The 24810-nt window shown below is 40.3% G+C and overlaps 1 pseudogene; it reads right to left on the bottom strand.

Moving 5' to 3' along the window:
- Positions 1-19659, bottom strand: part of LOC145120835 (putative xyloglucan endotransglucosylase/hydrolase protein 26) — a 66585-nt pseudogene extending 46926 nt beyond the window's left edge.
- Positions 19660-24810: the final 5151 nt, after the last annotated feature.

Here is a 24810-nt window from a genome sequence, read left to right as displayed (position 1 = left end):
TATTCTGTGTATGTATTGAGTTAGGACCAGAGGGTCCATACCGAGACGTGTGACCGGAGGGTTTTCATTGAGACACATGATCGGAGGGTCCTTATTGAGATTTAGCCATAAGAGGCTAATATTTGTGTATGTGGTATTTTGGGGAACTCACTAAGCTTCGTGCTTACAGTGTTGATTTAAATGTGATTCAGGTACTTTTATAGATTCCGAGTAGGCGGAGGCATAATTGTACACATTTGCCGGCTTATGATGTCTTGTGGAGTTTGGGATACTCTGATATTGTTTGTCAATGACTTATAATTTATGTGATGACTTGGATTTATGAGTAATGTTTGGTAAATTAAAAATGTAAAATTTATCTTGAAATTTGAGGTGTTACAAGTTGGTATTAGAGCCTTGGTTTGAGGGATTTGGGCACATCCTCGGGTATGTTTGGACTCAAACTAAGGAGTTGATAACTTTTCAAAAGAAATGATTTTTCATCATACGAATTTCCAAGGAAATTAAAGAGTTTTTGAAAGCAGGTTCGAAGCGGTGTGCACAATCAACCAGAGCCCAAGAGGTGATTTCCCAAAATACCCTTACTTGATTATTTGTTGTTATTATGAGCTGATAGAATTGCATGCTAGCTTAGGACTAGGAATCTTCTCAGTATTGCATGCTAGTGTGCCTGCTTAGGAGAGATGACGTCATGCTTGTTATGTGAGCTAGTAGTGTTGCATGCTTATGATTAGAGATCTCCAGTAGTTGTGAGGTAGGATTGTCTGAGTTTGGTGATGCCTTTGTGTTGTGGATAGATTATTTGGGGTTTGTATACTAGAGTGGTTTTATGTGTCGGTATAGGTTGCTTGATGCCCGAATGCTGCTTGTTTTGTGCTTTTAGAGACTTCCATTAAAACTGACTAACTATTAATTGAATATGCTAGGTTACATGTTTCATGGAGTAGATAATTTTAGAAGGTTAGATTTAGCTCTGTTGCGCGACTCTTGGGTGAGTCTAGTCGTGGTAGGGCAGGATCTTGCAGTCGATAAATTATCTAGTGCATGAAGCATGCATCTGTATTTGAGAAGTAGTTAGTACGTATTAAAGTGAGTTCCTTTTGCAGCTGATGGTGGAGAGAGGAGTGAAGGGAATCCTAGGAGAGCCTAGGGAATATTTTCAGTCCGATGAGTGTGCGGTTTAACGGTGAGTATTCTCTGGAGAGCGGGTATGTGGAATTGGGTTGGTCGATAGTGGAGTTGAGTAGTTACTTAGAAAATCTGGAACGATTCTCGAAGTAAGTATGGATATATGTGGAAGGTAGTATTGGGCCCATACTACTAAAAACAGAGGATCCATACTCGAATCGAGGAGAATTCCAGGGGTTCTAAGTAGCAGGTTGAGGGTGGGTAACATGGTTTGGGTGCCATGATTAATTGCAGGATGTGTCTCCGATCCAGCTGCGGTGGTTGAGATTGAGAATGTGTCTGGTGATTGTTTGTCCCAAGGGCTATGACGCACGGGTTTGAATGGAGTAGACCTTGCGAGAAACTTGACTTTAAGTCTCGAAGGATCTGATCCATGAGGTGCCAGTTTGAGTCGCAAGACTCAAAAAGGAAGTGGATGTGATGAGTTGTTTGAGGATTTGCAGTCTGAGTCGAGTGATCGGCCGATGGTTTGTGATGTCATTTCTATGATGAGGATTATATCATTCCAGCTTTTCCACATTGGGAGGAAGGATGAGTGAGCTTCTGATTTCAGAAATTGGAGGTAGACCCTATGGGGTACTAGATAGTTACAGTATTTTCACCAAGGGATTCTTGTGGTATGACTGCATTGAGGTGTTTCTTATGCTGTAAGAGAGTCATCAGTGGGGGCTATGACAGATGAGGACAAGTATATGCCTTGTTTGAGTATAGTAAGGCGTACTCTAGAAACTGTTTCAGGTAATTGGGAGGAGTATGTCGGATCGACCACTCGTAATTGTCTATGTTGCATATCGACTGTGAGAGTGAGGTCTCATGTTTCTATGTCGATTCTTGCGATGGGGTATGGGTTGAGGGTTCAGAGATGAAGTGTGTGATAGTCCATATATTTTCCAAATAAAGAGTCGGTGCTATTCTATGGTTGTGAAAATAACTGCTTGTACAGCTGTATGAGATTCTTGGTGATTGGAGGCAGTCACACTGGGAAGTTTCCGAGGTCTCGATCTGAGATTCGGAATGCTTGTAGTTGATTGGTTTTTTTGGAAGGTCATCAAGTGTTGCGTAGTACGATCCAAGAATCGGGTATGGTATATATGGTGAGCCAGTTGGAAGTGCGGTATGTTTGGAATGCCAATTGTCAGTAGTTCGAACCCTAAATGGGGGAGAACTGAGTATTCTGTTGGGAGGATCATCGATCTGTTCGAGTTGCGGATTTAGAAGATTGGGTTATATGGATATGCGGTCTGGGTATATGAGACTTTGGTATAGATATGATTGAGGCAAGGTGCAGAGCGAGATGAAGCATGTGGTGTGTGCTCAGGAATGAATGAGTGTGTTCACGACAGGTAGCCGTTGGTCAGGGAGCTCGTTTCGGTCAATGTTCTTTCGGGTTCGCCAATGTTCGGGTTGTGAGGAGGTCGGGTCATTGGGGTCAAGTTTTTGTTGTCGAAAGAGTTGTCAGTTCGACGTATAGATTGCTATCTATACTCCAGGAAGAGCAGCGACTCATTTGCCAATCAACTTTAGAGTCGGTATGTGTAGTTTCGCATGGGTTTTGTTCAGTAAGTGTTGGGGGTTTTGAGTTTTCGTCAACTCATTCTCAATCGTTGATGATTTTCCATTCTTCATTAATGAGTTGGAGCACTTCAAAGGTTTAGAGTTGTTTAAGTTGAAGATCAGTGGTCGTTACAAGCTATCATTAAACTTTGTGATGGTGTATCGTGGTTTCCGAGTTTGTTGCCCTAATTGTTGGATTGTAGAATTATTGTAAGACTCGGCTTGTTTTGGTGGCAAGTGGAGCACCTGATCGACTATCTATCTATTCCAATGGTAGGTCTATCAGTTCTTTGTCGTCAGAAGGGTTTGCTCAAGGGTAGGGGATTGTATTGAGGGAATGTGCTTTGGACGCGACAATCTTCGTCGAGAGTAGTAAAGTGTTTAATTTGTTTGGGTGTGAGCACCTATTAATGGGTGGTCGTGGATTATTAATTCAGTAATATCAGAATGGTGGTGGTTTAGTAATGAGATTGTGGGATGGTTCGGCAATTTGGCGGTTTCGAGGATGTAAAAGAGTGGATGGATCCAAGTGGGGGTGTGAGAACCCATTCTCTAAACTTTACAATATTATTACTCCAAACATGCTACATGCATATTCATAATATAATTTACAGAAGTCTGGATGTGTACCAAAAGACTGGATACAAACCAACTATTAAATTTTTTTACAGAGTTTTATATATTACATAATTTCCCAGGAATTTATACACTAAGTACAAAAGTGATAATATTAACTATTCTACATCTTCTTACAGTATATTTCTATTCTGGATGCTTATCACCTGCAATTGTTAAACATTGAGAGGGATAAGCGGGTGGTGCTTAGTGAATTCAATAACAGTTACAATATAACGTTATGCCATATATATATATATATATATATATATATATATATATATATATATATATATATATATATATATATATATATATGACAGAAGCAAAGAGGGACAAAGAACAACAAAGGCAGATGAGTATCATATGACAGGCTTTCCATATCAACCAATAATCTGATTCAAAGATTTACAATCAATGAAATACAACAATTTCAACATGATATACATCAATAAGACTTTAGCCCAAGTGGCATATAAAATAAACGCTTTCTGATTATCATTTTGCTAGAATATACAGGCTTTTAGCCCTACCTAGCGTTCTGCCAATACCAAAGTGATGCTTAGTCATTCACTTCATGGTCAAAGGCTTCATACCAATACCAAAGTGATGCTTAGTCATTCACTTCATGGTCAAAGGTATAGCTCCATTATCATAATAACACGGGAAAGCACATTGCACATATAACACATAACATACAATTTTCCCTATATTAAACTCACCGTGAAATAACTGAATGGTAAAATGATAATTTGGGCAGCACTTCGTCTCTAAAAATGACTTTCTTTGACGAAACCGGGGATTTTTGTTGAAAACCGGGCCTTGCGCGGGCAGAGTTTCAACTTGAAAAGATTATTTTCTCTGGTCTTCGGTGCGTCGGGACTTGCTTTGGGTGTCGGGGATGTTTCCTAGGCTTCGGGGGGTGTTAGGGTAATTTGAGAGAGAGTAAAGGGTGAAAGAGTGTTAAATTTGTAACCAAAAATCGGGCAGCCTCGCACCCTATTTATAGTGTCCAAAGCACCTGATTACGTTGGGCGTAATCTTCATGTACGTGGGGCGTACTGCCTTGCGAGGCTCTACGTTGGGCGTAGACCGAGTACGCTAGGCGTACCGTGATACGTGGCTCTGGACGTGTCAGGTCTGCCAGATACGTGTTGCATGCGAGGGAGTAGGTGACGTGGCTAATCTCGGACCGTGTACACGAGTACGCTGGGCGTACTCCGATTTTTCAAACTTCAAAAGTTCGTAACTTTCACATACGAACTCCATTTTTGATGTTCTTTATATCCACGTGTAGGTGAGATTACACTCTACAACTTTCGTTCAGATTCCGTCGGCTAATTTTGAATTTATTTTTAAAGATATATTTTTAACAGGCCGGGACAGGAAAAGTCTGTTAAAAATTCATAACTTCTTCATCCGACGTCCGTTTTTGTCTGTCTTTTTACCGTTGTACTAATATTGACGGGATCTTCAATTCTCGTTAAGGTTGTGTCGGCTAAAAATCACTTGATCTTTATTTCGAGTTTCGAGCTGTGTACTGCTATGCCGATTCTTAGAAAAATCATAACTTCCTCATACGAAGTTAGATTTGGACGTTCTTTTTATGAAAGTTCTCAGTTTAACGAATACTACGACTTTCATTTAGATCACAACGGCTAAAATATAGTTTATCGTAAATTCACTTTTCAGGTCATATGACGTCGTGCCAGTTCTGTCGCGAAACTTCAATAAGTCGTAACTTCTTCGTTATAACTCGGATTTTAGTGAGGTTTTCGCCTAAATGTTTCTAACGAGATAATATACAACTTTCAATAACATTATTTTTACTTATTTCCAACTTTATATTTTTGTTAATTTTGATAATTGAATTTTGTTTGGAATCTCATAAGACTTCCAATACTTCCCGAAGGATTCTAAACATAGTTTTACTTCAAATCTCATAAAACTATCTTGTTAGAACTCAATGCTCAAAACCATATAATATTTAATAATATTTTTTTTAAACTAACAAAACACGATAACTGAACGTGTATGTTACAGGGGGTAATCACTTGGGACTGTCGGGAAAGACCGTAGGACGAGTCCATGGGCAGTGAGGGAGTGTTGTAAGACTATGGGGTGTTGTAGTATTCACTAGCCAGTGAGGGAGTGTTATAAGACTACGGGGTGCCGTAACATTCTATGGTGAGTATGTGACGCAGAGGGATTTTTCGGCGGGGTAGCCTTGCCTTTGGGTTTTTGGGAACCTGGTGGTTGGACCAGGTTGGACCAGGTGCGAGACTGATAGTCCCAGCGATAGTCGGGAACCGTTATATCTCGAGCTAGGGAGGGGTTGTCGTAAATTAGAAGGATTGGGGTGTAATGCACACACAAATTTGTGGATCTCGATCATGAGTTGAGTATCGAGTTGGTTATGGGTGAGATCTCGAGTTGGGAATTGTAGGTGTTTTGGGTGAGGCCTTCTTTCTAAAGGATGTGGGTTAAAGGACACGAATGCCAAGAGTTTCAGTTGAAGGGTTCAGGGTTAAGGGATGGTTTCAATTTTGTTGTCAGATCAGATACTTACGTTTGAGTTTGGCTCTATCTGTGTAGGGGATAGGCAAGTTGGGATTTTGGATTTTCGGATGGATTTCATTTTGAGTGGTCATGGATTCCATCTGATGTATTAGACCCAGATGGGTCGGTTCTCCTGGCAGGGGGAAGACCACAACATGCATTGAATTAATGAGTGGTAGGCAACAGAGGTCGGGAGTGATGTGTGACTACAAATCGGTATGTAGTAATCGCTTAGAGTGGAGCGAACTTAGTGATTGCACATGCAATGTGATTGATTGTGATAAGTCTGTTAGGTTGAACGACTATTGGAGTCGTTAGGCGGATGGGCTAGAGCCGCCTTATCGGTTCAGCCTTCGGGTCAAGGGTCGATCATGTTTTGGAGATAGTGTTGAACATTGGAGAGTAGCTGGAGATTTTGTTGCGGATATTAGTGGATATCTCTGGTCGGGCATGGTCATCAATTTGGTATTGGTATGGTTCTGCCTGTCGGGAGATCAGTCATAGTGTAGGGCTTCAGCCCCTAGGTGTTTAGGTAGGTTATTCTTTTGATGACTGAGGGCAGAGTATTAAGGTTCGTTCTTCTTTGGGTTGATGGTTTTTGGGTGGGTGCGGTTGTCTTGGGGAGATCTTCTTATGTTCTGAATTTTTCGATTGCGCTTCTCAGGTTGTTGGTATGATCTGAGTTTCAATAAGGAGCGATTTTGAGGGTGAAATCTAATTTAAGTGGCAGAGAATTGTAACATCCTGTTTCGGTTCGTTCTGTGATTTAAGGTTCGTGTGCCGTAATCTAGGGATGAGAAGGTTTTGAGGCTTAAAAGGAGAAAGGTTTAGGCCCTTTTTGGATATGGATAAGGTAGGTTTTGTGATAAAAGAGTTTGGGTTGTGCTTTAGAGCCTAAGGGTATAATTGTAATTTTATAACTCAGTTTTTTTATGGATTTTTGGGTTTTGTTCGGGAAGTTTTAAGGCTATTGTGTGTCATTAGAAGAGTAGGGCTTCTCGACAACTTTCCATGGATATAAGGTTCGTTGGAAACGTACCTAAAATGAAGAAGTTATGGAATTTTGAAATATTTGGCAGAAATGGCCGTTGGTGGAAAAAGTTGGCAAACTGGTCCCATGCGTGCATGGTTGGAGGGCACGTGCCTGGGTGAGTACGCCCAGCGTAATGAGCAGGGTGCCAAACCCTAATTTTTAGGGTTCGAGCACTATTTAAACATCCTTACGAGCTCAAGGCTCTTTCATTTCTCATCCTCATTTGTCTTTGAGCCTTATTTCGAACCCTAATATCCTTTGGTGGTGCTTTCTTGAGCTTGGAGGTGATTTTGAAGGTCCTTAGTGTTATTTCAATGAGGTGGATCTTGGTGATCAAACTTGGTGTATCCTTGGGGTTTTAGATCCAGAATCTTCACTCTATTGGGAAACTTCAGGAGGTAGAAAGTTCTTACCTTGATCTCTTTTTACGCTAGTTTGAGTTTAGGGCAAGATTGAGAGTTTTATGGTGTATTAAGTTCTCCTTGTGAGTTGGAGTCACTCTAGGAGCTTGGAGTGATAGATCTTGCTTCTTTTGATGTTCTTAGTTCCTAAAAATGCTTACTTGATCTTGAAGAATGGTCCATGCATGCTCTAGTTGGATTAAAATGGGTCTTAGTGGACTAAGATTATTGTTGGGTCCCATTGAATCATGCAAATGCATAAAGGTGCGGACTTTATGCACTAAGAGCTTTATTTTGAGGTCCCCTGAAGTTTGGGTGCAAAGTGCTTAAGTGGTTAAGTCAGGAAATCAGTTTTGGATTAAGTAGAGTTACACCTCACGTAAGTGTTGGTACGCCCAGCGTACCGCGTTTGGTTCGCGATCTGGTTCGCCGAGTATGCCCAATGTAGTTGAACGTACGCCCATCGTACGTTGTTCAGCTGGACTTGGGCTTGTGGTGCTTTGGGCTTCGCATCTTTGGGCCACCTTGTTGCTTTGGGCCTTTTGGGCATCTGAGATCAACTTTTTGGGACTAAGGGATTATTTGGGCTTTTGGATAAGGTTCATATGTGGTTGGGCCTAATTTGGAAAATTGGGCTATTAGTGGGCCTTGTGGATCTTTTTGGTCTTGGGCTTGGGCCTCAGTTTTGGTTCATGTTGGGTCAGGGGTAAAATTGTCATTTTACCCCAAGTTTGGATTATGGGATTTGAGTGGAATCCATTTGCTAATTGGGTGTTAATTTGTGCGGATAGCTAGGGAATCTGTTAGGATCACAGCTAGGGATTTCTCTCGGTGAACTTCAGCATTCGAGGTGAGTCTTCTGACTATACTTACTTGTGTAGTAATGCATGTGTGACCGGAGTGTCTTATTCGTATTATTGGCCGGAGGGTCTTATTCATATTACTGACCGGAGGGTCTTATTTATATTATCGACCGGAGGGTCTTATTCGTACAGTTGATCGGAGGGTCGTATTTGCTTATACTGATATATGTGTTATTATGCATTTTGTCTTTGTGACCTATGCTGTTATATTATTCTGTGTATATATTGAGTTAGGACCGGAGGATCCATACCGAGATGTGAGACCGGAGGGTTTTCACTAAGACACATGACCGGAGGGTCCTTATAGAGATTTAGCTATGAGAGGCTAATATTTGTGTATGTGGTATTTTGGAGAACTCACTAAGCTTCGTGCTTACAGTGTTGATTTAAATGTGTCTGAGGTACTTTTGTAGATTCCGAGAAAGCGGAGGCATGAATGTACACATTCGCCGACTTATGATGTCTTGTGGATTTTGGGATACTCTAATATTGTTTTGTTAATGTCTTATAATTTATGTGATAACTTGGATTTATGAGTAATGTTTGGTAAATTAAAAATGAAAAATTTGTCCCGTGTTACAAATCCTACTCACATGGGTCCATTTAACACATAAAATGATACACATATATTATATTTGTCAAATGGACATCAAATAACATGTATGTACGATATGTAGTAACAACACTAGTACATACATGGTTAAATATAAGTTATATATGATTTCCAAGATCCAATATTAAACGTATATGATGAATTTAAGATTCAAATACTTGTAATACTTGATTTCCATATCGATACCATACACACATATATATATATATATATATATATATATATATATATATATATATATATATATATATATATATATATATATAACCTATAAAATAAGTACATATGTATATGTATATGAAATTGTTACCAAAATACCTAAAAACATACACATGTATAAATATATTCACCATAGAACCAACAATGTATGAAAATATACACACAAACAACCCACACAATAGAGTTTGTACTCTCTAAAATCCTTCAAAGATTCATAGGTACACAAATTAGACAGCTATTAATTCTTACACACCCAAAGCTACACACAGAGTAAACATTTTTTAGGCAAAACCACACACAAAGGAAACATGTTTCCTTTCTCGATTGAAGTTGTCAAATGAAACACCTACTGATTTCTTCCTTCTTTCACCCGTCAAAAATCAAACCCAAACACACACCAAAGTCCTGTTGATTTCAGTCAAAAAAAAAAAAAAGAAGAAGAATCGGAAGCAACAAAGGTAAACTTCTGAAGCTGCCCCATTCACTCACCTGTTACCACCGATGACCAAGCAGGAGCTCGCACCCTTCTCTTCTTCTTCCGTCGAGCAAACCCCACCGAAACCCGCATACGACGTTGCTGCTGCATATCCGCTCCCAGACTGCCTTCGGACCCCTCCTTCCTTCGCACCTCAAAACCAGACAAGAACGAAAGCAGCCTCGCTGCTTCTCCCTCCGTTTCTTCGGCCTCGTCGACCCCGAAGACGTTCCCTCTTCACGATCGACTACCCGCCACCAAACCCTTCCTGTCGTTGCTCCCCTTTCGTGCGTCATTCTTCGTTTCTCGATCGAAATGCTCGCCTCGAATAGCTTTCGTTCGTGATTCTTTTCCCCGATCAGACGAGGATCAAACCCCCCAACCGATTTTTGCTCCAAATTATTTTTGCCTCCGTGTGTTCTTTTCGTCTGCCTTCGTTCACTCCCCCTTTTCCCGATCGATCAAAAAATGATGACGGGAACATAAGTGCCCTAATTTCCTTTAAGCTTAACGAAATGACCAAATTACCCCCTTATTAAATCATTTATTTGAAATCAGTCCCCCCCCCCCCCCCCCCCCCCCCCCAAACATTGAATCCATTTATTCAAAATAGCCACTCCTGTGGTTATTTTTAATAGAATAAATCCCAATCTTCAAACTTTGAATAAAAATAAATATTTCAGTCCTTCCTTTTATTTATTTTAACCAAAGCAGTTCTATTTTGGTTAATTTAATTACCAAACAGCCCCCAATAGTTTAAATTGGTTACGAAACGGTCCCGAAAGTATTTCAAAGTTCAAGAATTGTGGTTTTGCGGTTTCTCACGTCAAGCTTCTCAAAATAAACTGATTCCGTACAAATCGAACTCGCGCTTTAAGGGTGAGTACATTTATTCAAAATAGCCACTCCTGTAGTTATTTTTAATAGAATAAATCCCAATCTTCAAACTTTGAATAAAAATAAATATTTCAGTCCTTCCTTTTATTTATTTTAACCAAAGCAGTTCTATTTTGGTTAATTAAATTACCAAACAGCCCCCAATAGTTTAAATTGGTTACGAAACGGTCCCGAAAGTATTTCAAAGTTCAAGAATTGTGGTTTTGCGGTTTCTCACGTCAAGCTTCTCAAAATAAACTGATTCCGTACAAATCGAACTCGCGCTTCAAGAGTGAGTACTTACAGCCTCTTTTTAATATTTCTAATTATTTCGGGGGGGAGGGGGGGGGGAGGGGGGAATACATGTGACTATGTACATTGTTTATACAAATATATTATCCTTTATGCGAAAATACAATAAATCTACTTTATAAAAATGTTATTTAACAACATATTGTTACAAATAAACTAGTATAAACTTTTCGTATACGTATTATGGTTATTTTATCGTGAAATAACTACTCCAGATAACAAATGCTACATGATACAAAATATATGATTTATGTGACATTGTATGTCATAAAATGCCTATCATAAAACTTTGTAGTATTGCAAGGATTCAAACTATTACTATGCATGTATATTTATATGTATAAATACATACAATTTATGCATGTACATATATTCATTACTTTGGAAACGTACCTCTTATAAAAGCGACTACATTACACTTTTACATACATATCGAGCATACTCGACTTTTATAAAATTTATACAATGAAATTCATTTTGCCTAGTGACTTAACCACAATTAAGTTAGGGCTGAGAGCTATTCACATACTTTAGTTAAGGGCTTTTTAGTGAGACTATATCCATTAGCTGAGTCTAAACACTTAGTATACCCACACTACTATAATCATCAATCTTCGGAGTGGGATACATATGTATAGATCTATACTAGGATGACATCCCCACATGCGGTTCCTAGCTACAACCTTGACTGATCAATCAAAGCGGATGATAAGTGTCTACAATTGTTACTACAACGTCCAATGAAGCGTTATAGAGGGTTACATTTAGTCACATAGCTCGGTAATAGGACTCAGTATAAACATTAACTGAAATCTCTATCTTTCTCTCTCTCTCTCTCACTACAAACCATGGGCTTGGTTGCTTTCAAAACTATTTTAAGTATGGAATTAGATATGTAACAGTACAGTTTGGTTTTCAAGTATATTCAAGGATTCTTTACAAGCACAGTTTTAAGTACGGATTTACTTACACAAAGATACATTATGTCTTTCAAAGACTCTTTGCACACACAATGTTAACTATTGTTATACTAACAAAGAAAATACTTTTTAGACTTTTTAAAAGTATTACTGTTGATAGCAAAAAACCTGTAAGTCTCACCAACCGTGTGTTGACCCTCAAAATTACATGTATTCTCAGGAAATCACTACACAGATATTCAAGATGGATTGGATTACATGTGACATAATTTACTAGCTGCTGTAATATCTGCCTATCTGTCACACCCCCAAACCAGAACGGCGGAAACATTCGGGGGCGGAGGACGTCATGCTCAGTATCATAACCATAATGAAGAAAGTAAAACACAACCATCATAGATATAATTTAAAAACGTTACATTGTTTCCAAAATACATGTTCCAAATATACATGTTTCCAATTAAATTACACATGATGATAAAATGTAGCAAAAGAATCTACGCCTTAGCGTCTTGACTTCAGAAATCTTGCGGTTACCTGTATTATAAAGCTGGTGAGTTTCATAAGTATTTTATGAAAAATGAATGTTGTTTCCTTAACATTTGTTACAAGTTTGTTTCCAGAAAATCCAATATTTTCTAAAAGATTTGTTGTAGACTAAATTCAAACAAGGCTTAGTATGTGTAATTAAATCGTCATACTTATGTGTGTGTTTTATATTTAAATAAAACTCCTTTGTATAAAGCCTTAGAATTTCCATGAACTGTATGTTTTGTTAATATTCCATGCGAGATGTTATAATCATATTAAAGACTAGATGGCCTTGTATGCGACGTTCTTCAGGCGTCGGAAAGTTATGACACTTGTCACCCCAGACCTGGCGGTCTAGCTATTGCAAGCAACTCAGGTGCGGGTTTGTCGGACCCAGTATAGATCTATACACAGCTATCACGTTCTCCCTCCAGGATATTCAGATTATAACTAAAGGACTTTTCTGTGGTACTTAGAGTACCCCGAAGGAGAATGTCTCACAAATATTCATTTAACGAGTTCACATAGTGTGTAGTGAAAAATTCGTTTTGTGAATTGATAGTGTTGCCGCTTTCTTTGTTAAATGAAGGGTTCAAAACTATACCTATTATAGTTTATCAAAAGTGTTGTATGATGGTATGAAAAATTGTTATGCGTGTATATGTATTTCAAATAGATGACATTGGAAATACTAAGTGTAAATCTTACACACCTTGCTCAACATGTTACAAGGTGTGAATAACTCTTAAATATGTATTTGACAGTTTTACCCTTAACTGTCACTGTTTTTGAGTAATTATAGAAAAATCATCGTAAGTTGAAAACTGAATCCGTAAACTCTGAGTGTTTGGAAAAAGAGTCTAATATATCCATAAATTTTCCCATAATTTTTGGTGGTCTCAAATCAGTCTGAAAATGTTGATTTTCACAACTGGTCCGATTTTGTTGCTGCAGTGATAGGCAGTTTTGTAAAAATCACCATAAATTGTAGAAAAATCGTATGGAGATGTGCAAGTATTCATTTTAAAGGTATAAACCTAAACTATTTGCATATTAAACAGTTTGCAAAATATTAAGTTTAAGTGGGGTAAAACAGTTCATGAATAGGTCACAACTTTTCTATTGTAATCTGTCAAGTTAAGTTTTGAATATGTTTTGGTGTTTTAACTTGTATTCCCCCCCTAAAAACTGAAGAAAACTAGAAAATGTAGGGGTATGAACTCACCTTGAGTGATGAGTTGAAGAGTGGGAGGTTGAAGTTAAGGAATATCAAGTCAAGAACACTTGGTGAACACGTGAAGACTTAGATGATCCTAAGAACGATTTTTGGCGTTAAGATATGAGTCAATGATCCAAGAGTGTTATGAAATTATGGAATAACACTTGATTTTAGATGGAATACTTACCAAAAAGTGCAGTAGCAACTCAAGAACACTTGCACAATGTAGTGGAAAGTAGAGAGAAAGAAGCTTTCTTGAGGTGATATGAGAAGTGTGTATGTTTGAAATGAGTAAGTAAATCAAGAAATCCTCCAGGGATTTCTTTATATAGAAGGTTGTTGGAGCAACTTGTGAGTTTGAAGTGATGTGTGCATTAGTTTGTGTGATGTGGATAAGGTGGCAAATGAGAGGGTGACACATGGAGGGCAAGTGGGCACACTTGACCCACTTATGGGGTAGAATACTCCTCTTATTATAAAATAATGATTTGTAATTAATAATCTTTGAAAAATAAATAAAATATGAGTTCTGGGGGTTAAAAATGGTAAAAATATGAATTTGGTGAAAAAATCCCGTCAAAAACGTCAAAAACGGGCTTAGGAAGCGAAAGTGGTCGAAAACCGGACAATAGGGACCGAACCTGCGAGGTTCGGCTCTAAGAGGTTGAGAACCGAGAGAAGGGAAGAAGGAACCGAGAGGGAAGGAGAAGGACCGAAGGTGCGAGGGGGAGGGTCGAAGGTCAGGTCTCGGTCCGAAGTAGATAGGGAACCGAAATAGACCGAACCCTCGGTCCATTTCGGCTGAGAGGGTTTCGGTTCTGATGCATGTTCGGTCCGAGAATGGGAGGTTCGCTTCTGACAGGTTCGCTTCTGACAAGTTCGGCTCCTAAGAGGTTCGGTTCCTAAGAGGGGTTTCGGTTCCTAAGAGGTTCGGTTCCTAAGAGGGGTTTCGGTTCTATTTAGCTGTTTTTCGATATAACTCACTGTTTCGAGCGGTTTTTGGCCAAGTTAAGGGTCGGGATGACTATAAAAAGTTGAGAGAGATTTTGGAGATATTTTGGGAGAGATTTCACATACTTGGAGAGATTTGGGAGAGATTTCACATACTTGGAGAGATTTCATATTCTTGGAGAGATTTGGGAGAGATTTCACATTTTGGAGAGATTTTGGAGAGATTTCACATACTTGGAGAGATTTGGGAGAGATTTCGCATACTTGGAGAGATTTGGGAGAGATTTCACATACTTGGAGAGATTTGGGAGAGATTTCACATTCTTGGTGAGATTTGGGAGAGATTTCACATACTTGGAGAGATTTGGGAGAGATTTCACATACTTGCAAAGATTTGGGAGAGATTTCACATACTTGGAGAGATTTGGGAGAGATTTCACCTTAGCCATTATTATCGTATAATCTCGTAATGCAAGGTTCGTGAACCCATTTATGCTTCATTTATGATTGTTTTATGTCCCCGAAAGGGTCCTTAGTCGTGTTTTGATGCGTTTAACTCCCTTTTTAGGGTTTTTACATTGATAACACATAGATTCTTCGAGACATTTGAATCCTTGACATACAAATGTACATTTTTATACATAGAATAAGTTTTAACATTCAAGTACAAATTAAGTTTGACCGGTTTGACTTGTTGACCTTGGCTTGAATTTGACGGTTGTCACATTATCCCCCCGTTAGAAGGAATTTCGTCCCGAAACTTGCATTTTGAGTGGGACTTCAAGGGTTGGGGAAAAATGTGGGTACTTTTGTTTCATTTGGTCCTCACGTTCTCAAGTAAATTCGGGTCCTCGCTTGGCGTTCCACCGGACCTTTACGATGGGAATGCAGCTTTGTTTCGTCGATTTGATCTCTCGGTCCATGATTTCAATAGGTTCCTCTACAAAGTGGAGGTTATCGTTGATCTCAATTTCTTCCAAAGGAAAGACGAGGGTCTCATCAGACAAACATTTCTTCAGGTTTGACACATGAAAGGTAGGATGGACGTGGTTGAGTTCCTGTGGTAATCGTAGCTTGTATGCCACCGGGCCAATCCTGGCGAGGATCTCAAATGGCCCGATATACCTTGGATGTAATTTCCCACGTTTCCTAAAACGTATTAATCCCTTCCAAGGTGATACTTTCAGAAGTACTCGATCTCCAACTTGGAACTCCAAAGGTTTTCGTCTCTTATCTGTGTAGCTCTTTTGTCGGTCTTGCGAAGCCTTCATTCGCTCTTGAATTTGAACGATCTTCTCGGTTGTTTCCCTTATGATCTCCGGGCCAGTGAGTGCGCTGTTAGGGACTTGTCCTTTTGCTAATTGCGTATCGCCCACCTCAGCCCAGCACAGGGGTGATCTGCACTTACGGCCATAGAGGGCTTCGAAAGGAGCAACTTTAATGCTAGTGTGATAACTATTATTGTAGGAAAACTCAATAAGAGGTAAATGATTATCCCACGCTTTACCAAAGTCTATCACACAAGCTCTTAGCATGTCCTCTAACGTTTGAATGGTTCTTTCACTCTGTCCGTCTGTTTGTGGGTGGTAGGATGTACTCATGTCCAGCCTAGTTCCCATAGCTTTTTGTAGTGACTGCCAGAATCGTGACGTGAACCTACTATCTCTGTCGGAGATAATAGATATCGGTACTCCGTGAAGGCGCACTATTTCTCTAATGTAGATCCTTGTCAGCTTCTCCATTTTGTCTGTCTCTTTTATTGGTAGGAAGTGTGCGGATTTGGTTAATATGTCGACGATTACCCAGATGGTGTCAAGCCCACCCGTGGTCTTAGGTAACTTGGTAATGAAATCCATCGTAATCCGCTCCCACTTCCACTTGGGTATCTCTGGTTGTTGAAGTAGTCCCGAGGGCTTTTGATATTCTACCTTAACCTTGGCGTAAGTCAGGCACTTACCCACAAAGGTAGCTATTTCAGCTTTCATGTTCGGCCACCAATACATCTTCTTGAGGTCTAAGTACATCTTGTCTGAGCCGGGATGCACAGAGTAGCGAGTTTTATGAGCTTCATTCATGACAACGTCCATGACAACGTCCATGACAACGTCCATGAATCCACCAAATTTTGGTGTCCAGATCCGGTTCATGAGACAACGAACTCCGTCATCCTTGACTTCAAGATTTTTGTCCATTCCTCTCAATGCTTCACCTGTCACGTTCTCTGGCTTCAAGGCTTCTTCCTGAGCTTCCTTGATTTGTGTGGACAGGTGTGAGTGGATGGTCATGGTTAAGGCCTTTACTCGGTGGCCCGAGTACTCCTTTCTGCTTAAAGCGTCTGCAACCACGTTGGCCTTTCCGGGGTGATAACGAATCTCACATTCGTAATCGTTTAGTAATTCCACCCATCGCCTTTGTCTCATGTTGAGTTCCTTCTGGTTGAGGATATGCTGGAGGCTTTTGTGATCGGTGAAGATGGTGCACTTGGTGCCATAAAGGTAATGCCTCCAGATTTTTAGGGCAAAAACTACTACTCCCAATTCAAGGTCGTGCGTCGTGTAGTTTACCTCGTGCGTCTTCAGTTGTCTTGAGGCGTAAGCAATGACTTTTCCTCGTTGCATTAACACACACCCTAGACCTTGGTTTGATGCATCGCAGTAAACCATAAAGTCTTCGGTTCCATCCGATAGGGACAAGATCGAAGCACTGCACAAAGTTCGTTTTAGTGTTTGGAATGCAGCCTCTTGCTTATCTCCTCAGACGAACGTCACTCCTTTTTGAGTCAGGGTGGTGAGGGGTTTTGCGATTTTGGAGAAGTTTTGGATGAATCTTCGATAGTAACCAGCGAGTCCTAAAAATTCTCGGATCTCCGTGGGTGTTCTTGGTTCTGCCCAGCTTTCAATCTCCTTGATCTTTGAAGGGTCCACATGGATTCCTTCCTTGCTGACTACATGTCCGAGGAAATTCACCTCTCGAATCCAGAACTCGCACTTTGAGAATTTTGCGTACAATTTCTCCGCCCTCAGCGTCTCCAAAACTTGACGTAAATGTCAGTTGTGTTCTTCCTTACTTCGGGAGTAGACTAGTATATCATCGATTAAAACAATCATGAACTTGTCTAAGTAAGGTCGACACACCCGATTCATCAAATCCATAAACGCTGCGGGTGCATTTGTTAAGCCGAAAGGCATCACTACAAATTCGTAGTGACCATAGCGCGTTCTGAAAGCTGTCTTGGAAATATCCTCCTCTTGAACTCATAGTTGATGGTACCCAGATCTAAGGTCAATCTTTGAGAAGAAACTCGCTCCTTGTAGCTGGTCGAAGAGGTCATCGATTCGAGGCAAAGGGTATCGGTTTTTGATGGTGAGTTTGTTTAATTCGTGGTAGTCAATGCACATGCGGAACGATCCGTACTTCTTCTTAACGAACAAAACCGGTGCTCCCCAAGGCGAGAAACTTGGTCTAATGAAGCCTTTGCTCAGTAGTTCGTTCAGCTGACTGGACAGTTCCTGGATCTCGGCTGGGGCTAGACGGTATGGCGATTTGGCTATGGGGGGTAGCTCCGGGAATTAAGTCGATTCGGAATTCGACTTGACGAGGAGGGGGCAGTCCTGGAAGGTCTTCCGGGAATACATCGGGGAAATTGCAAACCTCCGGAATGTCCTTGATGTCTTTCGTTCCTTGACCCTTATCTACGACGTGGGCTAGGAAGGCGTGGTACTCCTTGCGGAGATACTTTTGAGCCTTGATACAAGAGATGATCTGAAAGTTTGAGCTAGGTTTGTCGCCATAAACGATGAGAGCTTCGCCACTTGGCGGATTAAGGCGAACGGCCTTTTCGTGACATAGGATTTCAGCATGGTGAGGGCACAACCAATCCATGCCAATGATAACATCAAAACTTTTATGGTGACCGACATCAGGTCAATTTGGAAAGAGTGATTGTTTAAGGTGAGGGTACACCCGGTGTAAATATCGTTAGTTTTCTCTGTTTTTCCGTTAGCCATCTCTACGGTGAATGTGTCTTTTAGTGTTTGTGGTGTTTGATTAAGCAAGCGTTTAAATTGGTGGCTCACGAAGCTTTTCTCCGCGCCACTATCGAAAAGAATGCATGCGTAGGTATTGTTGATGAGAAACGTACCGATAACCACAGTTGGATCTGCGACGGCTTCATCATGACCTATCGCCAGAACTCTGCCCACTTCGCCGGGGTTGGGATTTCTTGCCTTCGGGCAGTTACATTTGAGGTGTCCTGCTTCTCCACATCCATAACAGGTTCGGCTAGCTCCGGCGTTGGCAGCTTGTGCGTTCGGTTGGGCTGGAGTTCTACAGAATCAGGCGGTGTGCCCCTTTTTGTTACAGTTGGTGCAATGCATTTCACGGCATGCACCGTTGTGGTGGAAACTGCATTTTTTGCACTTGTGCAGGTTCCCGACGTATTGCGTTATCAGAGTGGGGTTGGCAGTGGTTGTGGCAGCGTGCACTGCAACCACTTGTTGTTTCTTGGCAGGGTCTTGAGTAGGCTGGCCCTTTTTCTTATTCCAAAATTTTCTTTTGTTGTTTCCCCCTTTTGCTTGCTCGGAGGTGGTCGTTACAGCTCCATGGCTGACGTTATGGTCAATGAGTTGTTGTGCCAGTTCCTTGGCACTGTCAAAGGTAATTGGCTTTGAGGCCAATACGTGTCCTTGGACGTGGGGAGAGAGTCCTCATATGTACCTTTCCACCTTCTTACTTTCCGTCGGAACCATTCCTGGGCACAACATGGCCAGATCATTGAACCTTGAGGTGTAAGACAAGATGTCAGAGCCCGTCATTTTGAGACCCCAAAATTCTTCTTCCAGCTTCTGTATCTCGCCCCTGGGGCAGTACTCCTTCATCAACATGGTTTTTAGATCTTCCCATGCTATTGCATTAGCCACCGGGAGTGTTAACGTTTTGACGTGGCCTTTCCACCAGGTGAGGGCTCTTTCGGAGAATATGCATGCAGCAAATTTAACCTTGCTTTCTTCAGGGCATGCACATATTTCGAAGATGGTCTCGGTTTTCTCGAACCATTGCAGCAAGGCTATAACACCTCCGCTTCCGTTGAAGGTTTTGGGCTTGACGTTTGTAAAGTCTTTGTAGGTACACTCTCTCGAGCGTCCCTGACCATCCCCATTGTTAGAATTCGAGGCACCGCTACCCGCACCGCCAGAATTAGTGGGGTTGATTTGAGCTATCACGACTGCTACTGCGGCCGCCACCACAGCCTGGAACATGGCTGGGTCGAACTGAGGAGGTGGTGGTGGGGGTGGTGCAGTCCCAGCTGCACCGCCGCTACGAGGTGGCATTTTCTGCCATTAACAAGAATGAAAAGACAATAAGTCTTTGATACAAGTCGAGTGTTAAACTAAACATTATTAGTTCTTTATATGCATCATGATTCCGATTTGTAAGAATGTTGTAGGAATCCATTCATACCAGAAGTCTATGAAATATAGACTTTATGAATTTTGATAGTATTGATTCTCATGAAATGTCTGTGTTAGTATCCATACTGGGTCCAACCAATAATTGCTTGATGTATAATATTTACATGTAATTAAGATTAAATAAACTTTCGAATCTAATGGGTCTGCCCTGGGCCCACAACCAAACAAGTGTAACGCCCCATTTATGGTATGTGATTTAAATAAGTAATTTTTATTTCTTAAGAGGTACTCGACGAGTCAGTAGCCCGACTCGTCGAGTAGAGTCGGGAGTTGCACGCGGTTTAAGTTGGCGACTCGACGAGTCCATATTCCCGGACTCGGCAAGTCTGCCAGTCTGGATGAAACCCTAATTTCAAGGGTTTGCACCCTATTTAAACACCTTATGCGCCCCAAGACCAGCCTCCCTCACCCACAAAGAGTCCCATACGAAACCCTAGCCGTTCTTAAGCATTTTTGGAGCATTTTCTCACTTAAGAAGGTTTTAGTGCATCTTGGAGTTTTGGGGAAGAAGAGAGAAGAGAAGTATTCAAGGGGAGCAAGTAGATCCGGACTTCTGGTTGCATTTCAGTCCCCTTTGAGGTATCAAGCTCGAATCTTTGCTTATTATCAATTAGATCTCTTGAGAAGTTTACTTTTGTTGATTTTGAGCCCTTTCTAGACTTTAAGGTCGAATTAAGTGTTAATATGATGAATGGACTTCAGATCTAAGCTTTCCAGAGCCTCTTAAGCTCAAGGTTGCCACCTTTATTGAGCCAAGTTTCCATTCTAAGCTTAGATCCCTTCCTTTAGCTTGTTTTGGGCTTTTGAGCTTCGTATTAGCATGCATGCACGTAAAGTTAGAAACTTTACGTGAAAACTAGCCCTAGGAGCCTAGATCTATGAATGGAATGCACTGAATTCGAGCAGAATCGACTGTTTAGTAATGACATGCATGGGACTCGGCGAGTTGTTCTTCAGACTCGACGAGTCGAGTCGTGAGTCCCCGATTTGCCCCATTTGAGAGTTTAAGGTGGAATCAGTGAGTAGGTAATGGACTCGGTGAGTTAAGGCTCAGATTTAGTAGTGGAGGGACTCGACAAGTTGTTCATATAACTCGGCGAGTCAAGGACTGATCTTATTCATAGGATGAAGGAGGACTCGACGAGTTGTTCATACAACTCGGCGAGTCAGATGAAGATGAACTAGATGTTAGTATCGATGAAGAACTCGTCGAGCCTTTGCCAAACTCGACGAGCAGAAGCGGGTAGAGGATCAGAAAGGATGAAAGGGACTCGGCAAGTTGGCGGCCCAACTCGGCGAGTCCGGTCAACTGAAAGTTGACTTTGACCAGGAAGTTGACTTTGACCAGGGGGTAAAATGAGTAGTCATTTTACCCTGAGATTTGTTATCAGTGTCTGATTTAGTGTTTATGGGATTTGTAGTCGGGGAGTTCCGGAGCAGCAGTCAGACAGTTTCAGATTTAGCACCTCAGCAGCCAACGTTACGAGGTGAGTTTCCTTCCAGTAGGAACGGGTCTACGACCACAATGCCGACCCGTTTAGTTAGCAGTAGTTCTGGACTTCGGTCTGATGCAGTAGTTCAGTGTGCTTGATGTCTTTGTGATTCAAGCATTTCTTTGTGTTATGTGTTCCGGACTTCGGTCCGATGCAGTATGCAATATATGTGTTTATGCTAGTAGTTATGATTATGCTATGCTATGTTCAGTCAGTTTCCGGACTTCGGTCCGATACAGAGGGCAAGGCCCTGGTTAGTTTCGGACTTCGGTCCGATGCAGTTTCCGGACTTCGGTCCGATGCAGAGGGCAAGGCCCTGGTTAGTTCCGGACTTCGGTCCGATGTAGTTTCTGGAATTCGGTTCGATGCAGAGGGTAAGGCCCTGGTTAGTCCCGGACTTTGGTCCGATGCAGTTTCCGAACTTCGGTCTGATGCAGAGGGCAAGGCCCTGGTTAGTTCCGGACTTCGGTCCGATACAGTTTCCAGACTTCGGTCTGATGCAGTGGGCAAGGCCCAGTAGTTGCTTATATGTTATTGTATGGTATGTGGTAGTTTGGGGGAGCTCACTAAGCTTTGTGCTTACAGTTTCAGTTTTTGGTTTCAGGTACTTCCGCTAGTAAGGGGAAGAGCTCGGGATGATGACATGACACAGACCATAGCTTCAGTTTATCCTGGGAGTTTTATTCAGACATTTTGATATGTTTTTGTTGGATTAATGTCTAAGTCCATAACTATAATTGGTAAGACTTGACCCGACCCGACATGGTCCATTTGGGTTGCATGGCATCATGCATTTGGATAGACTATAATGAGAGAAATAACACTTAAGGTTGGTTAATATATTATAAGTTCTAATATATTAATAAGGTTATTTAACTAGTATTGATCAAGAATTAATTTGAAATTAATTAAGTGATCAAAAGGAGACTAATTAAATATATGGGTTGATTGTGTAAATCATTCATTCTTATATATGTGGGCTTGTGATCCAAGATTCCTTATGTTGGACTAAGTCCATGGGGTGACCCATGGATACTCCATGGAGGTTAAAATCCATGGAGCATAAGGAATGGGTAAAGTTATGAGTTACATGGTGTAACCCTAATAGCCACCATATAAAAGAATCTCATGGCTCAAGAAATCGTGCACTAATGTGTGAGTGTGAGGGCTAGACGATTTCAAGGAGTGTTCAAGTTTCTCTCAAGTTATTCCAAGTGTATTTGGTGTTGTGTGAACCATTTGAGGTGTCACACTTGGGGCACTAGGCACTCAAGCTTCATGAAGACATTCTACATCAAAGAGGTATGTATTCTATCTTATTATATTTATTATTTTGTATGCTAGATTAGGATAATACCTTGGATGTTCATAATTGTATGTATAATAGAGAAAACATAGATCCAAGGTATTTAGGGTTGCATGTACAATTAGGAGTGTTAGAATGCTCATAACCCAACAGTGGTATCAGAGCCTAGGCTTGTTTTCTTGTTATACTTGCAAAAGTAGCTGAAAAATTGAGTTGGATGCATATATTCGATTGTTTTGGCTGGAATTGGACTAGGAACATTACCCTAAGATGTTTTTGGACTTATAAACTTGTTTTTGATGTGGTAATGTTCATGCTAATCCAATTTCTAAGATAATTGTCATAATTTCAAGATTTGTATTAGTTTGTATGTTCATGCTAATTTCTTGAAGATTGATGATTTGAATTATCTTGTTCTTATGAGGTTCTTAGATTAATAGAAAAACTGTGTGAAATAGTTGTTTTCAATCCATTTTAATCTAAGAGTTGATTCCAAAGTGTGTTTTTGTAACTTGTCCTCAAGTTATATGAAAAGTCACATTTAAGAATCATAAAACTCATAAAAGTTGGCAAAGGTTACAAAATGAAGAGTCTAGTTCTAATTAAATGGTTTTATGACTCCATAACTTGTCCTCAAGTTATGGAGGTTCAAGAGTCTCTTCATTAAATTAAAAAAAAAAGTGTAACCTTAATTAGTTCCATAAGTTACAATAAAAAAAGTTATTTTTTTTTATTAATTAGTTTAAAGTCTTCCATAACTTGTCCTCAAGTTATGGAACTTGAAGAGTTTTTTTTTTTTTTTTTTTTTTTTAATTAAAACTACTTTAAACTCATAAGTTATGGAATTAATTAGTTTTGAATAGTTTCAAAACTTGCTCTCAAGTTTTGGAATTTTAAAAGTTTTTACTTATGAATACTTTAATTCCAAGTTAGCCCTTAGAATTTTAAAAGTTAAAATTCAACCCTTATACTTTATAATATTATAAGTTAATAATATTTATATATATGTATAAGAGTAAAGTCAGTCTTACCGTTAGTATGCCTCATTCACGAAGCCGGTCTATAAGGGGGGTATAAGGTTACTGCCTATAAAATGGCAGTTTAATGGGTGTCCACTCTCACCCACCGCTTCCTTGACTGGTGGAGGGTCGTTAGCCGAACAGGTAGGACAAGGACTATATTTCTCCTTTCATTAAAAGTATTAATGATAAATACTAAGTAACTAAACTCTTATTAATACCCAATCTTAGTTACTTAGGAAAATGTAAATTTGGTGCTAACCCATGAAATTACACTTTGCACTTTGCTTAAGTCGTTAGTGGAGCGTGTGTGGTTAACCGACACACTAACCTGGACTTAACAAGGTAGGCAAAGGGTAACTTAATATTTAACATAGTATTGGTGGAGCGTGTGTGGTTAACCGGAACACTGATTAAGGGGTAAATATTAAGGGTACCAAGTATATTTGCATGGTTATTCACACCTTGTTTTGTGATCCTCGGCATCCCAGTCACAAAACCTGAAGGGCACACTCGAGATTGAAACATGCCTTTGAACAGTTCAATGAATCTCAAAGATCTAGGACTTTCAAATCCAATTAAAACCTAATAAATTATTTTGTTTTTCGTGGTGGAAATTGGTGAATCGTCATTCACCTACCTTCAAATATTTTATAGCTTGGATTACGGCATCCCTCTTCTAAGTTATAAAATAGTTTGTTGGGTCCTAGCCTTAATATTTCATATTGGGTGTCATATTAAGGACTTTAAATCAACTATCTTGAATATCTCCCAAAAAGATGTCTGGTCTAGACATTTATGATCTTCCCAAATCTCTTGAAACAAGCTTTCCTAAATGAAGATGATGTCCCATGGATATCATACTTCTTTCACCTCCTCCAATTATTCTCCCTAACCCACAAGTTCCTAAAAAGTTTAAGGTCACTCAAGCCCTATTGGCAAGGCAAGGTCTAGGTGTGATCACATCTTGGAGATGTAGTCACATATTGACAAGCCGGGAGAGTTGGGTGTCAAAGTCTTGAGAAAGTTGGTGGCTCAACTACTTTCTAAGTCACATAGTGAGTTCTTTTGGGAATCCTATGAAACAGACTAAGACAAGACCCTTAATGATCTTATCTATTTGCTAAGATCAACTTCCTAAAACGCTATGGACATTGACAATGATGACATTGGATATCCAGTAAAGCTCTCT

This window comes from Lactuca virosa, chromosome 1, assembly GCF_052849685.1.
Source record: "Lactuca virosa cultivar CGN04683 chromosome 1, Lactuca_virosa_CGN04683_v6, whole genome shotgun sequence".
Classification (NCBI taxonomy): Eukaryota; Viridiplantae; Streptophyta; class Magnoliopsida; order Asterales; family Asteraceae; genus Lactuca; species Lactuca virosa.
Note: the sequence above shows the minus strand (reverse complement) of the source record. Positions and strands in the feature narration are given on the sequence as shown.